Source organism: Eurosta solidaginis, chromosome 1 (assembly GCF_040869045.1).
Source record: "Eurosta solidaginis isolate ZX-2024a chromosome 1, ASM4086904v1, whole genome shotgun sequence".
Taxonomy (NCBI): domain Eukaryota; kingdom Metazoa; phylum Arthropoda; class Insecta; order Diptera; family Tephritidae; genus Eurosta; species Eurosta solidaginis.
The window spans coordinates 250,128,221-250,134,220 of NC_090319.1; positions in this window are offsets into that span (position 1 = coordinate 250,128,221).

Genomic DNA, 6,000 nt, shown 5'->3' on the forward strand with positions numbered 1-6,000 from the left:
ATTTGTCTGACACCTCAGTCCTTCAAGTTTGTAGACTTTAAACAGGCATATTCTATTGATAGTCATATATAAGACCAACTGAACCTTAATCCGGTTATGCTACGCCTCACGTTTTTAGAAATTTCACGCGCCCAACGCTTTTATTTAATTGTCTGAGCAACGCCCTAGATTGATGAGGAGTGTGATGACTAGTACCTAGGACCTACCTAATTATTTTCTAGTTTTTAGTATTATTATTACTTCATGTAAATATTGTTTTCAATAAAACCGTTTAACCTAAAAATTTTTGTTTAATTCTTTTATTTTAAATTCGGTACAAGGGAAGCTTTCCGTCCGTGTTAATATTTGAGAAAATTTTCTCCGGGAAGAGCACCACGGACTAGCCTATTCCAACAAAGCTAATGAACAGTGCGATTTGCTTGGGATTTGAGAAGCTTTTACTTCCGGGAAGTGAACCAGTGACCGATCTATCATGGATCGATTTGCTTGAAACTACGAAAAGGAGTTGCTCTTCGACAAGCTTGTTATTCGGAACCCTTTCTTTCTGAAAAGTGAACCAGGATGGTGCGATTTGTTCGAAATGTATTATGATGGCAGCCTTTCGAATAAGTTGATCTTATAAATAAAAGCAAATGCAAAATCTGTTGGTAGATTTATAAGTCAAGAGTGAAGAACCAATTTTAAAAAACCATATCTGGATCCATTTCTGAGAAATAAGTCCCAGAATGTGTTTTCTCAATATGGGTATCAAATAGGAGAGGAATTAAATGGATGTGAAAAAGAGAAAAGAGGAAAGAGAGGACAAGTGGCAGTGGTTAAGAAAAAGAGCGAAAGGGGAGATATACAAAAAACCATAGGCTGAAAAAGAGAAAAAGGAAATTAATAGAAAGGTTCCCACTCCTGTAGACGGAGAGAAAGATAATTCTGAAAGGAACCCAAAGAAGAGAAGGAGATGAAGAAAAAATAGGAGAAGTTGGGGGAGTGGAATTAAGAGAGAGTGGGAGAGAGAAATGAGGAAAGAGAGGAGGGAAAGGCAGGAAGAAAAAAATTTGTATTGCAGAGGCTACAATATGTTTACTGAGAAAGTAGATTCACCGCAAAGAGGAGTATTATTGGACAGGAGTTCATTTAAATCATCTATCTATATCTTATATCTAAAGCGGAATGCGATTTTAAAAACTATTTATGTATAGTTTTGTAGTGTTTTATAAAAGCAAAGATATTTGGGCCACTCACAAGAGTGTCATATGTATTAGAATTTTAAGATTTGAGTTGCTTCCATGATTTCCAATATAAAATTCTATTAAATCATAGTAGATGAGCCGAATTGGACACCTTTTTAATTGCCTAATTACAATCGGCAGGTCATGATATTATACATTTTATATAGAGATTCCATATATGAGGAAATTGAGGTAAGTGATAGTAGGAGTAAGTGTGGGTGTGGGAGTATGAATGAAAGTGGGAGTAAGAGTGAGAGTTTGAATGGAGCGATACTTGAAAAGACAGTAGCTCGGGAGCGGGTGGAAGATAAATGGACAAGAATAAGGAGAAAAATAGAAGATAAACTAGAAGAGAATGGAAGCGTGGCTCACTTTTGAAGTTCAGGCAAACCCATTTTCGGGCCGAACAAAGGCTGCCAGGTACTCAAGTATTAATGTAATAACATGGCACGAGGGAATTCAGGCCAAGCTTTTTCCAATCTTTAAAAGGAATTTATATGTTTCTTTTATCCGAACAATGTAGATGACTTTTTCGGGTACCTTTTAGAACTTGTATCACCACAGCCCTTGTGGTTTGATTACTGGGCGTCGTCTTTAGGCTCTTAAAATGATCACGCCCAATATGATTAAAACTGCTGAATATAAAAAATATTAGTAATATCCATGTGATGTCTCCAATACTAATGACACAATACTAAAAAAACAACACAGGTTTCGCTGAGATGTAGCTAAGACAATCGACCGGACTGGCGAATACATCCTGTGAATTGCATCATCCAAAGTACCACCTTAACGTAAGTAAATATCCCACAAAACTTCTGTGCAGAGCAAATTACTTAACAAAGCTAATTGGTGATAAAGCCGCAAATTAACTGAAACTCTTTGTGCTTGCGTAGCAGAAGCACTTGATTGGAAAACGCCAAGAGGCGGATTTAGAAGCTTGCGTAGAAGCTCTTTATTTCAAATATTCCTTCTTTTGTTAACTTTTTGTTAACTTTTATAAACAAACATTAGTATTTGGATATGTCTGGCTACTTTTCGAAAAAGTTTTAAAAAACCTAAATAAAGGTGAATCGTACGGGCGTTTCCTGCGTTACGAGCTTTCCTGTTCAAAATCGCTTTTTATATAATATAGGATAGGATAGGTTAGGTGGTAGCCGCCCTGATAAAGATAGCTCACTTGGACAACACGAAGGTCCGTTGTGATACCACATACACCAAAAATAACGGTGACTTAGATCTAGCTACTTAGAGAATCGTTGGGTAGCAACGATAAAGCTCCGAATGATACCGATCTCAACTTTGGATATATCCTCGGGAGATCCAAGTGAGTCGCGACCGAAGTACTTTCGCCTAGTTCTGGCAAAAGCTGGACAATCAAGCATAAAGTGATTTGGTGATTCCACCTCATCATCCTCCATACAGCTGCAGCAGGATGGAGTTTCCAGTATATTGAGACGTACCGCATGGATACCCATGGGACAGTGCCCTGTCAAAACCCCAATGACCATTGATAGGTGAGCCTTAGTGAACCCAATTATTTCAGCAGACCTCCTGCCATCCACTTTTGGCCAGAAAGATCTTGCTACCCTGCAAGACGTGGTATCCGCCCAACGTTTGCTGAGCTGATTCCAGGCCCAGCTATGGAGGAGCAATCCACAGGTGGCCAGCGGGATCCCGAAATCCCTACAGCCATCTTCACGCGGTTCAGTTGTACCGATGCGGGCTAAGAGATCCGCTTGACAGTTACCCGGGATATCACTATGGCTCGGGACCCAGATTATCTTAATTGTAAAATAATTCGATGCAATCTCAAGCCAGGTCAGGCACTCCCAGACCACCCTCGATCGCACTGTAGTTGAGCTCAAGGCCTTGATAGCCGCTTGGCTATCAGAGTAGATGTTAAATTCCCTAACCGTGGTAGCACTGGATAGCATTCCATCCACCGCATCCTTAATCGCAGAAATTTCCGCTTGGAATACACTGCAGTGATCAGCCAACTTAAACTTGCGGCTTAAATTTAGCTCTTGACAAAAGACTCCCCCACCAACCTTTCCATCCAGCTTTGACCCATCCGTGAACAAGTTAACTGGTCCCATGCCCCAGATAATTCCTCTTCCCCAATCCTCTCTCTCTGGAATAACTGGGGTGAAGGTTGTATAGGGAGCAGTTATCGGCATACAGTAGTCCGTTCTGTCCGGGATGAAGTCGAAACTGGTAAGAAGGCTAGAGTGTCCGCGGTGAGAAAGTCTATATCCCATATCACGAAGCCTGACCAACGACCTTGCCGCGGCCGCCTTTCCCGCAATATCTACTGGATATATGTTCAGCATGACGTTCAGTGCCAAGGTAGGTGTTGTTCTGAGAGCGCCACTGATACCGATCAGCGCCGTCCGTTGCACTGACACTAATATTTTGGAGGTGCCCGCCGTGTCCAGTGCTTTCCACCAGACCAGCACCCCATATAGCAGAATCGGTTTGACCACCATCTCATAAAGCCAGTGTACTATTCTTGGCGAGAGTCCCCATCTCTTTCCGATAGCTCCTCTGCAGCAGTACAAGGCAATGGCGGCCTTCCTGGCCCGATCTTCCACATTGGGTCTCCAGGACAGTTTCTTGTCCAAAAAAATCCCCAAATATTTAACCCTATCAGAAAGTACCAACGGTACCCCTCCAATCGAGGGAGTTCTGAAATCGGGCATCTTATATCTCCTTGTGAAAAGGACCAATTCCGTTTTTCCCGGGTTGACCGCCAATCCACATGATTCAGCCCACCTAGCCACAGTATCCAGGTAGCCCTGCAGAACATCGCGCAGGGTGCCCAGAAATTTGCCTCTGACTAGGATAGCGAGGTCATCTGCATAGGCAACCACCCGACAACCACTGGCTTCCAGCTCCACAAGAAGCTCGTTGACTACCACAACCCAGAGGAGAGGAGATAGGACACCCTCTGTGGCGTGCCCCTGCACACCTTCCTCTTAATTATGGCCCCTCCCCACTCCGCTGCGACAATTCTGCCCCATAGAAGTTTGCTAATAAATTCAACCAGAGCCACCTCGACTCCTAAACCCACCAGAGCACTTTCGATTGCCCCCGGTAAGACATTGTTAAAAGCTCCCTCGATGTCTAGAAAGGCACCCAGAGCATACTCTTTGTGTTCTAGGGACCCCTCTATTTGCTTTACAATCGAATGGAGAGCCGTTTCCGTCGATCTGCCCTTGCAGTACGCATGCTGTGAAGCCGACAGTAACCCCCGAGCTATCCTTTCCCGTAGGTAAAGGTCAATCAACCGCTCAAACGTCTTAAGAAGAAACGACGAGAGACTGATTGGCCTGAAATCCTTAGGTGATACATGAGAGCTTCTGCCGGCCTTCGGAATGAAAATAACCCTAACCGTGTGCCAAGACTTCGGGATATAGTTAAGCCTGAGGCAGTTAGTATATATGATGGCCAACCAGCGGCAGGAAATCCCCAAAGACCTTTGAAGCTGCGCAGGAATGATTCCACCCAGGCCCGGAGACTTATAGGGCTTGAACGACCCTATAGCCCAGGTTATTTGACTTTCCCGTATTGGAATGGCAGGCACTTCTGCATGGCCAACGACCGCCGACCATGCAGGCGAATATCCCTGCGCAACTGGGACATCGGAAAAATGATTGTCCAGTAAAAGCCTTAGGGACTCCTCGCTACTCATCGACCAGTCCCCACCATCATCTCTCAGATACCCCAGAGGAGCGGGATTCCTAGAGAGTATTTTTCTAAATCTCGCGGATTCATTGCAGCCTTCTACGTTTTCGCAGAAGCTTCGCCAAGCATCTCGCTTGGCTATCCTTATTTCATATTTATAAATCCCCAGACTCACCTTATAGAGCTCCCAGTCCGAGGGTAATTTACTCCACCTGGCTCTGTTGAAGAGCCGCCGACTGGACGCTCTTAGGTCGTCAAGAGAATCCGACCACCAGGGCGGCTTGCCCTTCCCCCTGTAAGTTTTCAATGGGCAGGACAGCTGAAAGGCGCTATTGCTTGCCGAGGTGAAGTTTTCCACCAGAACGTCTGTCTCAGATTCGGACAGGCCCGAACTAATGATAGGCACCGCAGGCAGTAGCTCTCCCAACTTCCTACAATACAAGTCCCAGCTAGTACTTTTAGGGTTCCTAAAAGATATTTTACGGGGACGTTCTTCGTTCACTGAGAACTGAATATATCGGTGATCAGAGAAGGAGTGCTCGTTGAGAACCCTCCATCCAGATATCCGACCTTCCAGTTCTCTACTAAGCAGGGTGAGGTCCAGGACCTCCTCCCATACCGCAGTAATAAAAGTCGGGTCATTCCCCCTATTACATATACAAAGTCCCTCATCTACAATACAAGTAAATAAAGACTCACCTCTAGTGTTGGTATCCGAGCTTCCCCAAATGCTATGACGGGCATTAGCATCGGCACCGATGATCACGCCAACACCTCTCCGCCTTGCTTCAGCGGTGATTTCACCCAGTATCGCAGGTGGTGGTCCCTCTACGTCCCCGTGGGGCATGTACGCTGAGACCACCCACATTTCATTACTTCCTCGCTCGAGGCAGACCGTGGTTACGTCAGCATTGCTGAAATTAGAGAGAATAAAAGCTGTAATCTCTTTTTTAACAAGCAGACAGGATCTAGGCCTACTTGCCTCCCCATGCACCAAGGTGTTGAATTTTCCAGTCCTTAATCCAGAAATCTTACTGCCGTTACTACTCAGCCACGGCTCCTGGACAAGGACTATATCCACTACGCCTTT